Genomic DNA, 16,478 nt, shown 5'->3' with positions numbered 1-16,478 from the left:
TAAAAGAAGTAAATGCTAGGGTGTTCGGGAGAGGGGTGGGATTAAATTATGGGGAATTAAATACAAAATGGGAAGTGACAGTTACTTTTTGCTGATGATACTTTGCTTATGGGAGATTCTAAAGAAAAATTGCAAAGGTTAGTGGACGAATTTGGGAATGTGTGTAAAGGTAGAAAGTTGAAAGTGAACATAGAAAAGAGTAAGGTGATGAGAGTATCAAATGATTTAGATAAAGAGAAATTGGATATCAAATTGAGGAGGAGGAGTATGGAAGAAATGAATGTTTTCAGATATATGGGAGTTGACGTGTCAGCTGATGGATTTATGAAGGATGAGGTTAATTATAGAATTGATGAAGGAAAAAATGTGAGTGGTGCACTGAGGTGTATGTGGAGGCAAAAAAATGTTATCTATGGAGGCAAAGAAGGGAATGTATGAAAGTATACTAGTACCAACACTCTTATATGGGTGTGAAGCTTGGGTTGTAAATGCAGCAGCGAGGAGGCGGTTGGAGGCAGTGGAGATGTCCTGTCTAAGAGCAATGTGTGGTGTAAATATTATGCAGAAAATTCGGAGTGTGGAAATTAGGAGGAGGTGTGGAGTTAATAAAAGTATTAGTCAGAGGGCTGAAGAGGGTTTGTTGAGGTGGTTTGGTCATTTAGAGAGAATGGATCAAAGTAGAATGACATGGAGAGCGCATAAATCTGTAGGGGAAGGAAGGCGGGGTAGGGGTCGTCCTCGAAAAGGTTGGAGGGAGGGGGTAAAGGAGGTGTGGGCGAGGGGTTTGGACTTCCAGCAAGCGTGCGTGAGCGTGTTAGATAGGAGTGAATGGAGACAAATGGTATTTAGGACCTGACGATCTGTTGGAGTGTGGGCAGGGTAATATTTAGTGAAGGGATTCAGGGAAACCGGTTATTTTATATAACCGGACTTGAGTCCTGGAAATGGGAAGTACAATGCCTGCACTCTAAAGGAGGGGTTTGGGATATTAGCAGTTTGGAGAGATATATTGTGTATTTTTATACGTATATACTTCTAAACTGTTGTATTCTGGGCACCTCTGCAAAAACAGTGATTATGTGTGAGTGAGGTGAAAGTGTTGAATGATGATGAAAGTATTTTCTTTTTGGGGATTTTCTTTCTCTTTGGGTCACCCTGCCTCGGTGGGAGACGGCCGACTTGTTGAAATATATATATATATATATATATATATATATATATATATATATATATATATATATATATATATAATGTCGTGACGAATATGTAAAACTGGTCAATTAGCAAGAACTCATTTAAAATTAAGACCTTTCTAAAATTTTCTCTTATACGTTTAAAGATATATTTTTTTGATTAATGTTGATGTAAAAATTTTAATTTTGCACCAAAAAGAACTTAGAAAACTTACCTAACCTTATTATAACAAGAACAATTTATTTTAGCCTAACCCAACAAAATATATTTTAGATTTGTTTACAATAATTTAATGCTAAAAAAACACAGTGAAATATATTTTTTTCGTTAGGTTCAGAATGATTTTGGCGAAATTATTGCATACACAAATTTTCACTTGTCCTATATGGCAAGATGAGCGTTGCTATTTAAGCCAAGATCGCAAGTTCTGCCTATTCGGCACGACATATATATATATATATATATATATATATATATATATATATATATATATATATATATATATATATATATATATATATATTTATATATATGTCGTGCCGAATATGTAAAACTGGTCAATTAGCAAGAACTCATTTAAAATTAAGTCCTTTCTAAAATTTTCTTTTATACGTTTAAAGATATATTTTTTTCATTAGTGTTAATGAAAAAAATTTTAATTTTGCTCCAAAAGAATCTTAGAAAACTTACCTAACCTTATTATAACAAGAATAATTTATTTTAGTCTAACCCAAGTAAATATATTTTAGATTTGTTTACAATAATTTAATACTAAACAAACACAGTGAAATATATTTTTTTCGTTAGGTTTAGAAAGATTTTGGCGAAATTATTGCATACCCAAATTTTCACTTGTCCTATATGGCAAGATGAGAGTTGTTATTTAAGCCAAGATCGTAAGTTCTGCCTATTCGGCACGACATATATATATATATATATATATATATATATATATATATATATATATATATATATATATATATATATATATATATATGTCGTGCCGAATATGTAAAATTGGTCAATTAGCGAGAACTCATTTAAAATTAAGTCCTTTCTAAAATTTTCTCTTATGCGTTTAAAGATATATTTTTTTTAATTAATGTTAATGTAAAAATTTTTAATTTTGCACCAAAAGAATCTTAGAAAACTTACCTAACCTTATTATAACAAGAACAATTTTTTTTAGCCTAACTCAACTGAATATATTTTAGATTTGTTTACAGTAATTTAATACTAAACAAATACAGTGAAATATATTTTTTTCGTTAGGTTCAGAATGATTTTGGCGAAATTATTACATACACAAATTTTCACTTGTCCTAAATGGCAAGATGAGCGTTGCTATTTAAGCCAAGATCGCAAGTTCTGCCTATTCAGCACGACATATATATATATATATATATATATATATATATATATATATATATATATATATATATATATATATATATATATTGTCTGTGTGTGTGTGTGTAGGATTGAAATTATACCCAGTTATAAAATATCGTCCACACACATTGTAGTATTGTGTATGTTATGTATAAATTTTATTCTGATTGACGAGGCTTTTATGTGCATCTGCCAGAGTAAAAGCACCGTGTAATGTGTGTGTGTGTGTGTGTGTGTGTGTTTGTGTATTCGCCTAGTTGTGGTTGCAGGGCTCGAGTCACAGCTCCTGACCCCGCCTTTTCACTGGCTGCTACTAGGTCACTCTTTCTGCTCTGCTCCTTGAGCTTTATCATACCTATTCGTAAAGCTATGTATTGATCCTGCTTCCATTTCCTGACGATTCTGTAACTAAAATACTTTCTAACATCCCTGTGATTCATCTCAGTCTTCAACTTCCAATTGTGTCCCCTTGTTGCTGTGTCCCATCTCAGGAACATGCTGTCTCTGTCCAATTTGTCAGTTCCTCTCAGTATTTTATGTCGTTATCATATCCTCCCTATCTCTCCCTATCTCATGTCCTCCAGTGTCGTCGGGTCGATTTCCCTTAACCTCTCCTTGTAGGACATACCCCTTAGCTCCGGGACTAGTCTTGTTGCAAACCTTTACACTTACATGCTTGGCTAAGTGTGGATTCCTAACTGGTGCTGCATACTCCAATATAGGCCTGACATACACAGTGTACAGGGTCCTGAACGATTCCTTATTGAGATGTCGGAATGGTATTCTTAGGTTTGCTAGGCGCCCATATGCTGCAGCAATTATTTGGTTGATGTGCGCCTCAGGAGATATGCCCGGTGTTATACACACTCCAAGATCGTTTTCCTTGAGTGAGGTTTGTAGTCTGGCCCCTTAGACTGTACTCCGTCTGCTGTCTTCTTCGCCCTTCCCCAATCTTCATGGCTTTTCACTTGGTGGGGTTGAACTCCAGGAGCCAATTTTCGGGCTAGGCCTGCAACCTTTCCAGATCCCTTTGTAGTTCCGCCTGGTCCTCGTCCGATTGAATTCTTCTCATCAACTTAATATCTGCAAACAGGGACACTTCCGAGTTATTTCTTCCATCATGTCGTTCACATACACCAAAATCAGCACAGGTCTTAGGACTGACCCTTGTGGGACCCCGCTCATCACAGGCGCCCACTCTGACACTTCGTCACGTACCATGACTCGCTGACGTCTTGACCCGACAGGTATTCCCTGATCCATTGCAGTGCCTTCCCTGTTATACCTGCCAAGTCTTCCAGTTTATGCACTAATCTCTTGTGTGGAACTGTCCAAAGCTTTCTTACAGCCCAAGAAAACGCAATCTACCCACCCCTCTCTCTCTTGTCGTACTGCTGTCATCCTGTCATAGAACTCCAGTAAGTTTGTGACACAGGATTTCCCGTCCCCGAAACCGTTCTGGTTGTCGTTGATAAGCTCATTCCTTTCTAGGTGCTGCTCCACTCTTCTCCTGTGTATGTGTGTGCGTGTACAAGTATAACCTAAATGTGATTGCAGGTGACCTTTTAGCTCCTGACCCCGCCTCTTGACTTGTCGCTTGCCATATTCGCTCTTAGCCTCGTGGTCCTTGCTGTATCGTACCTGCTCTTAAAACTTTGTATGGAGCCTGCCTCCACCACTCTTTCGTCAAGGCCATTCCGTTTCTCGACCACCTTGAGGCTGAAGAAATACTTCTTAATATCTGTGTACATTTAACGTCTAGTTTTGCCCCGGGTGCCTGTTTCCTTCTGTACAACAGCCTATCTCCTCCTTTCCCTCTCAATTCTTCAAGTATTTTGCGTGTTATGTCTTCCCTGGTTATTCCGTCCTTCATTGTTTTTATTTCAGTTCCTTAAACCACTCCTCTTAGCTCATACTCCTTAGTTCTACAACTAGCCTCTTTGCATACCTCCAGCGGTGGATCTACTAGGAAACTAATGAAGCTTAAACTTCAGGGCCCCAGAAGCGACTTTAGTCCACAATGCTGAAAATTTTGGGGTCTCATGTATGAGAAGGGGTTGCGCAGGGGACCCCCATAACAGTTCAGGCTTCAGGAACACAAAAATGTAGGTTCGCCACTGCATACCTCTCCACCTTTACCATTCTAAACTTGTTTTTTCTGGTGTGAGTGCTATGCTTCGTTCTCCATAATGGTCCCGACATATGTTTGGAAAATGCCTAGTATGACTGTTAAGATTCCTTAAGGCTGCTACTCTTCGACTTGCCACACGAGCATTGGCTGTAGTGGTTATTCTGTTGATGTGAGACTCTGGTACTCGGAACAATCATTCCAAATGTGATAGAAGTATTATCGAAATAAAACACGACAGAATGTACATCTTTTATGTTTTGTAAATAACCAAAAAAATGTAATGTTGAAACAAGAAGAATATGAACTTAGTACGTTCTTAGAATACATTTAAATATAACGAAATAACAATTCACTTGGCATATTCATTACGTCACAGTTGTATGTATTAAGCTGTTTTCTATATTCTACTTTATATATGTCCAGGTACGCAATGTGCGAATAAGCTATAAGGAAAACCATATTAAGGTGTGCACTACTGGACATGTACTTCACATAGACAGCTGCAGACTGATATTCATGGTAAATCTCATGTGCAACAAGTGCACTTACCACTGTTTGGCCGTTTGCCAGCACATTTGCAAAGTTCTTTGCATTCTTCAGCTACTGGGTTCAAGGTAGTCTAGTGTACACTCCATGAGGCAGTCGGTTCATATCCTTCCATTTCTGTTTTAGAACGCCAAAATATTTGTTTATTATTACTTTCCATCCTTGAAATTCTTGCTGATTTTCTCCGGTAAATCCTCGTTGCTCCTTCGTCCATCTCCAGATCTTTTGGTATTTTATAAGTTACTGAAACTGGCCTCTTCCTCCTGGTGTTCTGGTTGTCTTCTTTCTTCAGTATGGAGACTATATCTGTAATTTTCCAGGTGTATCACTGCTCTCCTTCCCATCGTGACTTGTTAAAGAGCCTTGATAAAGGATCACTAAATATTTCTGGTTCTTTGGTAGCCATGGTGAGGTTTTATAGCTCATAATAATTATGTTTTATCTATTTTTTTAATAATTTCATCACTTCCTCCTTTGTAGTTTGGACGGATTCTAAATTCTACTGTTTGGTTCAACTTTGGTTGTTTACTGATAATTACTCTTGACTAGTAAAGAGTTTTGGTTTTCAAATCTGATGAAACATTGTAATTAAACTGCTTCTCTACCTTCGCCATTCTTGTGTAGTCGTTTCTACCTCTTTGCTCTTTTCAGAGCTATGATTTTTTTCATGCCTCTTTTGCTTCTCTTCGTTTCTTTGCAGTTCTCTTTATACCACGGCCGCTATTTTCCTCTTCCTCTTCTCGTATTTGCTATAAATGTTTTCGTCGTCTCACTGCATTATCTTAGAATCTGTTATGTTGACTGTTCACGCAGTTCTTACTTATTGATTTTTCTTAAAGAAATTCCACTTTCCTTTGTAGAGTTAACCTTTGTACTTTGATTTATGCTGTCATTCCCTTCGTCTTCGTCTCCAACTTCACTTCCCTAGATAACCAAATTTAAGTAGTACATGATCATTGAGTCCCTAGTGGTTACCATTACCGAGTTTTTTTCAATGGGATAATCGCTTAATGAGACAAACAGGTCACTTCTCGTTGGTTACATAACCACTTTCATTGTCCTCATGTTCTCAGATTGGCTTATGAAGCTCCTCATTGCTACTTACATGAGTTGTGCTCTCCACGTTAACTATTTCATGCGAGGGTTCCAGATCTCCTAATTGATTTCCCTGTTGTTAAAATTTGCTAGAATAAAAAGCTTTGCATTGGTTCTTGTCTCTTTTTCTGCTGCTGTGTTACATCGTGGCTTTATTGTTCTCATCATACTCCTCCCTAGGTCTTTTGTTCCTCAGCGGAGGATTATGTCATAATCCAATATTTCCTTTAAACCCTCAAGTCAACATTGTTATTCCTAAGTAGTCTACACATTGTTTCCTCTAGTGTTTTTTTTAACCCCCCCAAGCTCCATTAGTCTTTTATTTGGGAGTGTCATCCCACCTTCCCTGTTCTCTCTCTCTCTCTCTCTCTCTCTCTCTCTCTCTCTCTCTCTCTCTCTCGACAACATGAAAAGAACCAGGAAAAATTGTGTTTTTTTTTTTTTTGCCGTGAGATTTGTTTTCACTATGGTAATGATGTCTGGACTATGTTCTCTTAATTTCAGTTCCCTGATCTAGTTTGAAATACAATCTGAATCTGTGCAGCTGACTCTGATGTTGACATACTTTACCACTAATTGTGTCGTCTCTCTTATTTTCTGAGGAGATATTGTGTGCTGTTTCACTGAGGGATGGAGGGGGATTGTAGTAAATATGTGGATTGTGTATGTAAGGATGAGCCATGGCATGTAGTGCAGGGATGAGTAATAGCATGTAGTGCAGGGATGAGTAATAGCATGTAGTGCAGGGATGAGTAATAGCATGTAGTGGCAAGGATGAGTAATAGCATGTAGTGGCAGGGATGAGTAATAGCATGTAGTGGCAGGGATGAGTAATAGCATGTAGTGCAGGGATGAGTAATAGCATGTAGTGCAGGGATGAGTAATAGCATGTAGTGGCAAGGATGAGTAATAGCATGTAGTGGCAGGGATGAGTAATAGCATGTAGTGGCAAGGATGAGTAATAGCATGTAGTGCAGGGATGAGTAATAGCATGTAGTGCAGGGATGAGTAATAGCATGTAGTGGCAAGGATGAGTAATAGCATGTAGTGGCAGGGATGAGTAATAGCATGTAGTGGCAGGGATGAGTAATAGCATGTAGTGCAGGGATGAGTAATAGCATGTAGTGCAGGGATGAGTAATAGCATGTAGTGGCAAGGATGAGTAATAGCATGTAGTGGCAGGGATGAGTAATAGCATGTAGTGGCAAGGATGAGTAATAGCATGTAGTGGCAGGGATGAGTAATAGCATGTAGTGCAGGGATGAGTAATAGCATGTAGTGCAGGGATGAGTAATAGCATGTAGTGGCAAGGATGAGTAATAGCATGTAGTGGCAGGGATGAGTAATAGCATGTAGTGCAGGGATGAGTAATAGCATGTAGTGCAGGGATGAGTAATAGCATGTAGTGGCAAGGATGAGTAATAGCATGTAGTGGCAGGGATGAGTAATAGCATGTAGTGGCAAGGATGAGTAATAGCATGTAGTGCAGGGATGAGTAATAACATGTAGTGGCAAGGATGAGTAATAGCATGTAGTGGCAGGGATGAGTAATAGCATGTAGTGGCAAGGATGAGTAATAGCATGTAGTGGCAGGGATGAGTAATAGCATGTAGTGGCAAGGATGAGTAATAGCATGTAGTGGCAGGGATGAGTAATAGCATGTAGTGGCAAGGATGAGTAATAGCATGTAGTGCAGGGATGAGTAATAACATGTAGTGCAGGGATGAGTAATAACATGTAGTGCAGGGATGAGTAATAGCATGTAGTGGCAAGGATGAGTAATAGCATGTAGTGCAGGGATGAGTAATAGCATGTAGTGCAGGGATGAGTAATAGCATGTAGTGCAGGGATGAGTAATAGCATGTAGTGGCAGGGATGAGTAATAGCATGTAGTGGCAGGGATGAGTAATAGCATGTAGTGGCAGGGATGAGTAATAGCATGTAGTGGCAGGGATGAGTAATAGCATGTAGTGCAGGGATGAGTAATAGCATGTAGTGCAGGGATGAGTAATAGCATGTAGTGCAGGGATGAGTAATAGCATGTAGTGGCAGGGATGAGTAATAGCATGTAGTGCAGGGATGAGTAATAGCATGTAGTGCAGGGATGAGTAATAGCATGTAGTGCAGGGATGAGTAATAGCATGTAGTGCAGGGATGAGTAATAGCATGTAGTGCAGGGATGAGTAATAGCATGTAGTGGCAGGGATGAGTAATAGCATGTAGTGCAGGGATGAGTAATAGCATGTAGTGCAGGGATGAGTAATAGCATGTAGTGGCAGGGATGAGTAATAGCATGTAGTGCAGGGATGAGTAATAGCATGTAGTGGCAGGGATGAGTAATAGCATGTAGTGCAGGGATGAGTAATAGCATGTAGTGCAGGGATGAGTAATAGCATGTAGTGGCAGGGATGAGTAATAGCATGTAGTGCAGGGATGAGTAATAGCATGTAGTGCAGGGATGAGTAATAGCATGTAGTGGCAGGGATGAGTAATAGCATGTAGTGCAGGGATGAGTAATAGCATGTAGTGCAGGGATGAGTAATAGCATGTAGTGCAGGGATGAGTAATAGCATGTAGTGCAGGGATGAGTAATAGCATGTAGTGGCAGGGATGAGTAATAGCATGTAGTGCAGGGATGAGTAATAGCATGTAGTGCAGGGATGAGTAATAGCATGTAGTGCAGGGATGAGTAATAGCATGTAGTGCAGGGATGAGTAATAGCATGTAGTGGCAAGGATGATTAATAGCATGTAGTGCAGGGATGAGTAATAGCATGTAGTGCAGGGATGAGTAATAGCATGTAGTGCAGGGATGAGTAATAGCATGTAGTGCAGGGATGAGTAATAGCATGTAGTGGCAGGGATGAGTAATAGCATGTAGTGGCAGGGATGAGTAATAGCATGTAGTGCAGGGATGAGTAATAGCATGTAGTGCAGGGATGAGTAATAGCATGTAGTGCAGGGATGAGTAATAGCATGTAGTGGCAGGGATGAGTAATAGCATGTAGTGCAGGGATGAGTAATAGCATGTAGTGCAGGGATGAGTAATAGCATGTAGTGGCAGGGATGAGTAATAGCATGTAGTGCAGGGATGAGTAATAGCATGTAGTGGCAGGGATGAGTAATAGCATGTAGTGCAGGGATGAGTAATAGCATGTAGTGGCAGGGATGAGTAATAGCATGTAGTGGCAGGGATGAGTAATAGCATGTAGTGCAGGGATGAGTAATAGCATGTAGTGGCAGGGATGAGTAATAGCATGTAGTGGCAGGGATGAGTAATAGCATGTAGTGGCAGGGATGAGTAATAGCATGTAGTGGCAGGGATGAGTAATAGCATGTAGTGGCAGGGATGAGTAATAGCATGTAGTGCAGGGATGAGTAATAGCATGTAGTGGCAAGGATGAGTAATAGCATGTAGTGGCAGGGATGAGTAATAGCATGTAGTGCAGGGATGAGTAATAGCATGTAGTGCAGGGATGAGTAATAGCATGTAGTGGCAAGGATGAGTAATAGCATGTAGTGGCAGGGATGAGTAATAGCATGTAGTGGCAAGGATGAGTAATAGCATGTAGTGCAGGGATGAGTAATAGCATGTAGTGGCATGAGTAATAGCATGTAGTGGCAGGGATGAGTAATAGCATGTAGTGGCACGGATGAGTAATAGCATGTAGTGGCAGGGATGAGTAATAGCATGTAGTGGCAGGGATGAGTAATAGCATGTAGTGGCAGGGATGAGTAATAGCATGTAGTGGCAGGGATGAGTAATAGCATGTAGTGCAGGGATGAGTAATAGCATGTAGTGCAGGGATGAGTAATAGCATGTAGTGCAGGGATGAGTAATAGCATGTAGTGGCAGGGATGAGTAATAGCATGTAGTGCAGGGATGAGTAATAGCATGTAGTGCAGGGATGAGTAATAGCATGTAGTGCAGGGATGAGTAATAGCATGTAGTGCAGGGATGAGTAATAGCATGTAGTGGCAGGGATGAGTAATAGCATGTAGTGGCAGGGATGAGTAATAGCATGTAGTGGCAGGGATGAGTAATAGCATGTAGTGCAGGGATGAGTAATAGCATGTAGTGCAGGGATGAGTAATAGCATGTAGTGCAGGGATGAGTAATAGCATGTAGTGCAGGGATGAATAATAGCATGTAGTGCAGGGATGAGTAATAGCATGTAGTGCAGGGATGAGTAAGCATGTAGCATGTGAGTAATAGCATGTAGTGCATGAGTAATAGCATGTAGTGCAGGGATGAGTAATAGCATGTAGTGGCAGGGATGAGTAATAGCATGTAGTGCAGGGATGAGTAATAGCATGTAGTGCAGGGATGAGTAATAGCATGTAGTGCAGGGATGAGTAATAGCATGTAGTGCAGGGATGAGTAATAGCATGTAGTGTAGTGCAGGGATGAGTAATAGCATGTAGTGCAGGGATGAGTAATAGCATGTAGTGCAGGGATGAGTAATAGCATGTAGTGCAGGGATGAGTAATAGCATGTAGTGCAGGGATGAGTAATAGCATGTAGTGCAGGGATGAGTAATAGCATGTAGTGCAGGGATGAGTAATAGCATGTAGTGCAGGGATGAGTAATAGCATGTAGTGCAGGGATGAGTAATAGCATGTAGTGCAGGGATGAGTAATAGCATGTAGTGCAGGGATGAGTAATAGCATGTAGTGCAGGGATGAGTAATAGCATGTAGTGCAGGGATGAGTAATAGCATGTAGTGCAGGGATGAGTAATAGCATGTAGTGGCAAGGATGATTAATAGCATGTAGTGCAGGGATGAGTAATAGCATGTAGTGCAGGGATGAGTAATAGCATGTAGTGCAGGGATGAGTAATAGCATGTAGTGCAGGGATGAGTAATAGCATGTAGTGCAGGGATGAGTAATAGCATGTAGTGCAGGGATGAGTAATAGCATGTAGTGGCAGGGATGAGTAATAGCATGTAGTGGCAGGGATGAGTAATAGCATGTAGTGCAGGGATGAGTAATAGCATGTAGTGCAGGGATGAGTAATAGCATGTAGTGCAGGGATGAGTAATAGCATGTAGTGCAGGGATGAGTAATAGCATGTAGTGCAGGGATGAGTAATAGCATGTAGTGCAGGGATGAGTAATAGCATGTAGTGCAGGGATGAGTAATAGCATGTAGTGGCAGGGATGAGTAATAGCATGTAGTGCAGGGATGAGTAATAGCATGTAGTGCAGGGATGAGTAATAGCATGTAGTGCAGGGATGAGTAATAGCATGTAGTGGCAGGGATGAGTAATAGCATGTAGTGCAGGGATGAGTAATAGCAGGGATGAGTAATAGCATGTAGTGCAGGGATGAGTAATAGCATGTAGTGGCAGGGATGAGTAATAGCATGTAGTGCAGGGATGAGTAATAGCATGTAGTGGCAGGGATGAGTAATAGCATGTAGTGCAGGGATGAGTAATAGCATGTAGTGGCAGGGATGAGTAATAGCATGTAGTGCAGGGATGAGTAATAGCATGTAGTGCAGGGATGAGTAATAGCATGTAGTGCAGGGATGAGTAATAGCATGTAGTGGCAGGGATGAGTAATAGCATGTAGTGCAGGGATGAGTAATAGCATGTAGTGCAGGGATGAGTAATAGCATGTAGTGGCAGGGATGAGTAATAGCATGTAGTGCAGGGATGAGTAATAGCATGTAGTGGCAGGGATGAGTAATAGCATGTAGTGGCAGGGATGAGTAATAGCATGTAGTGCAGGGATGAGTAATAGCATGTAGTGCAGGGATGAGTAATAGCATGTAGTGCAGGGATGAGTAATAGCATGTAGTGCAGGGATGAGTAATAGCATGTAGTGCAGGGATGAGTAATAGCATGTAGTGCAGGGATGAGTAATAGCATGTAGTGCAGGGATGAGTAATAGCATGTAGTGCAGGGATGAGTAATAGCATGTAGTGGCAGGGATGAGTAATAGCATGTAGTGCAGGGATGAGTAATAGCATGTAGTGGCAGGGATGAGTAATAGCATGTAGTGCAGGGATGAGTAATAGCATGTAGTGGCAGGGATGAGTAATAGCATGTAGTGCAGGGATGAGTAATAGCATGTAGTGGCAGGGATGAGTAATAGCATGTAGTGCAGGGATGAGTAATAGCATGTAGTGCAGGGATGAGTAATAGCATGTAGTGGCAGGGATGAGTAATAGCATGTAGTGCAGGGATGAGTAATAGCATGTAGTGCAGGGATGAGTAATAGCATGTAGTGGCAGGGATGAGTAATAGCATGTAGTGCAGGGATGAGTAATAGCATGTAGTGGCAGGGATGAGTAATAGCATGTAGTGCAGGGATGAGTAATAGCATGTAGTGGCAGGGATGAGTAATAGCATGTAGTGCAGGGATGAGTAATAGCATGTAGTGCAGGGATGAGTAATAGCATGTAGTGGCAGGGATGAGTAATAGCATGTAGTGGCAGGGATGAGTAATAGCATGTAGTGCAGGGATGAGTAATAGCATGTAGTGGCAGGGATGAGTAATAGCATGTAGTGGCAGGGATGAGTAATAGCATGTAGTGCAGGGATGAGTAATAGCATGTAGTGGCAGGGATGAGTAATAGCATGTAGTGCAGGGATGAGTAATAGCATGTAGTGCAGGGATGAGTAATAGCATGTAGTGGCAGGGATGAGTAATAGCATGTAGTGGCAGGGATGAGTAATAGCATGTAGTGGCAGGGATGAACAATAGTGGAAAGCAAAGGCAGAGTGGTGAGTGATGTGGGAGGAATGAGAAGGAAGAAAAGTGACGGAGCGGAAGAAGCAGTTTTTTATATTTTAGATGCGAGAGATGAAATGATAGACAGGGAAAAGGAGCTTAGGTTGTGGGTAGAGGAAGAATTATAGAATGGGTAGCTGGAAGGATGGTTCAAAAGGACAACTGGGACGTGAAGGATAGTGGGTTGGGATTAGCGCTAGGCTACGGGACAGCTGTTTTAAAGGGGGAAGGGAATATTTACTGTATAAGGAATATCTTGTAATTTTATTGGTGTTATACTTTGGTGTTGGTTAGGGAAATGAAGTTTTCAGGGTGGAATTCAGAGGGAAGAATTTGGTACTTATTATGTGGGTTAACTCTGACTTGATTTTTTTCTCCTTGGGATAGTTGCCTCGGTGAAATACATTGCCTCTCCCTTCCACTACCCCCGTCCTCTCCTAACCATTAATTGACCTCTAATTAATCGTTTATCTTTATATAAATATTTATTGAATTTTATTGACCCTTCTCAAAGACAACCTCTCCTCAGCACCAGGTTTTGGCCCAGCTTGTTGCAGGCAGCACATAGTGACCTACGCCTGACACTCGTGTGAGACTTTACCAAACCTTGGACTTCAGGTGCTTTAAACACTCATGTCTGACGAATTAGTTTATCATAACTTGACCAGTTGGTGAAGTTTGCTTCACAATTCTCCCAAGATTAAAATCATAACAGCACATCCTCTGGAAGACTTATTTGGTTTCCCATGGGCTGTCATATTTTTTTGTGGGGGGGGGGCTTCTTCCCCCATTTTCACATTTGGAGCAAACGTTGCCTAAACTGTTTCCATCTCATCCTAATATACTATATCTGAGTTGGTTCTCATTATCCCTCCTCTTTCATTACAATTTTTTTTTGTCTGTCATTTTCTCCCTCTTTCCATCCTTTACCTTCCTCTGTTTTAGTCTCTCTCTCTCTCTCTCTCTCTCTCTCTCTCTCTCTCTCTCTCTCTCTCTCTCTCTCTCTCTCTTTTACACAGGGTTTGACAAGGTTAGGTTAAGGATCCCTAGCTTTATTGACAAGCTATTTACAGGTTAAGGATTCCTAACTTTATTGGCAAGCTAAGAGCTGTTACCTACATCAGCTCATTTGAAAGCATTTTTATTGCTATGAAACATACAAGTAGGGAACAGGATGAAGTTGGAGACATCTGTGGGCCAGCATTTTCATTTGATCAACTGACTTTATCTCATTGACATCATTATGCTGTACGAATGTGTTTCATACTCGAGTCATCCTGGGTATATATGATCTCAGATGGAGTGATGTTCTGGAGAAGGGTACAGCCAGAGTGAAGTTGCTGCTTTCTGCCCGTCTTGTGGCATAAAAGTTTGTTTCACGCTGTCCTCGAAGTGGATCCAAGTGTGGTATTTTGACAATATTGGCCTTGTACATAACAGTAAGACCGTCCACATCCCTCCTGTGTTGAAGGCTCTGCTGAAATGACAGATCTATCCAGGATGAGTCCAGGCGAGAGATGAGACGTCTTGCTCTGTTCTCTACTCTGTCAAGCAGTGTCAGATGAGAGGGGGGGGGGGCAGGCAAACCAAGAAAGTGAAGCATACTCAAGGTGTGAGCGTACTTGTGCCTCGTACAGAATCTTGTAACCCCTACTGTCAAACAGATGCGAGATACGGCGAAGTGCTGTAAGCTTCTCTCTCTCTCTCTCTCTCTCTCTCTCTCTCTCTCTCTCTCTCTCTCTCTCTCTCAGTTCACCTTCCGTCTTCTTTGCTTCTTGAGTTAACTTCTTGTCACTGTCAAACCTTCTTGAGCTGTTCAATGATTAGTGAGCAGAATTCATAATTATATCTGCCAATGATAAGCTCTACCTCACACATTCACCTTGATCTTTTTTTTTATGGCTTCGTGTCCAAAAGAGGCAAGTGTGCTCAGCCAACGAGTAATCATCGGCCTCCTTCCACACCTAGCATACACTACCCCAGTTAGGTCTTAAGTCACACTTGGTGACTATAGTAGTCTCATAACGATGTTATTCTTTCTCCCGTTGCGACCTAGAAGTCACACATCTATCACAACATTTTTCGAAATTTTCCCTTTGGAATTTACAGTATGTTTTACCACTTGATTTTTTTTGCATCATCAGCAAACTACATACTAATTTAATGTTTAATTTCTTCTGACAAGTCATTAAATCAGGTCAAATACTGATCCTTATGGCACCCTGATGGTGACGTGTTCCCTGAGAATATTTTAGCTCTTATTCCTCTACATTTTCCTTCCAAAAAAATCATCTGTAATAGTTTATATTTTAGTCTTCGTATCTTTTTGAAATTCTGTCTTAGTCTTCTTACGTGGAACTATATTGATGGTTCTCTTGAAATATAAATACAAATAATCTAGATATACATTACATTGTTAAATTAGTTGTGTAACGTCACGTGATGTGTAGGAAATTGCTGATCAAACACCAAACTGTTTTACCTGTTTGAGATTCTTCCTAAATGTTCAGCCAATTTTTCTAATGGTTTTCTCTACTAGTTTTACCACAGTGAGGCAAGTTTGTAGGGTCTTCACTGTATGAGGACAGTTCATGCTATTTTTTCATTTATCCGACGGTTTTTGTCTTGAAATTTGTAAAAAAAAATTCCAACGTTGATAACTTGGTTCCTTTGCCCACTGGTTTCAAGCCATTGTTGTCTTATTGTTGTCTTATTGTTCCTGCTTGTCAGCGTTCAATAGCAGTTATTTTTTTTTTTTGTAAATCAGAGAGCGGATGAGCTTTGAACCCATGGCGAGTGAGTCTCAAAACTCACAAAGCCTAAAACCTATGGCAAGTGAGTTTTAGGACCCACTTGTCATGGGTTCAAACCCCATCCGTTCCCTGATTTGTTTGCATTAGCGTTATTACGATTTCGTGAGACATTTTTTTTGCTTTCTGATATTTCACTGTCTCTTACTTTAGTTGCCTTTTTTAGGATCAATTCTTCTCTAAGTTGTTCTCTTCTGTCAGCAAATTTTTCGACTTCATATTTAGTATCTCACATTTTTATTTTTTTTAATATATGTGTTTTGGTCGTCGTCCTTCACTCTGTGTATCTTGCCTTTCACGTAGGTTTTTTTTTATTTAAACTTAAATAAAAGATTTGGCTCGGTCGTGCTCTTGTTCACTATTTCTTTTTAAAATTTTCCTTTTCTCCTTCCTCCTTATTCCTGTGTACATTTCTACCTTCTTTAATTATCTCGTAAATCTCTGGTTCAACATCTTGTATTGGTTTTAAGTTTTTTCTTTTATTGTTCTCCAGCGTCATACCATAAACCTTTTTTTATTTCTTCCATTTTTACGTATGTTTCTGGACGCTTCGTATATCTATCTCTTATGAT

At 40.4% G+C, this 16,478-nt stretch overlaps 1 protein-coding gene across 5 annotated transcripts in view; it reads right to left on the bottom strand.

Annotated features, from left to right (window-relative positions):
- LOC128692507 (cyclic nucleotide-gated channel alpha-3) overlaps nucleotides 1–16,478 on the bottom strand; it is a 1,073,829-nt gene that overhangs the window by 732,040 nt on the left and 325,311 nt on the right. The window lies entirely within an intron of this gene.

Source organism: Cherax quadricarinatus, chromosome 30 (genome assembly GCF_038502225.1).
Source record: "Cherax quadricarinatus isolate ZL_2023a chromosome 30, ASM3850222v1, whole genome shotgun sequence".
Classification (NCBI taxonomy): Eukaryota; Metazoa; Arthropoda; class Malacostraca; order Decapoda; family Parastacidae; genus Cherax; species Cherax quadricarinatus.
Note: the sequence above shows the minus strand (reverse complement) of the source record. Positions and strands in the feature narration are given on the sequence as shown.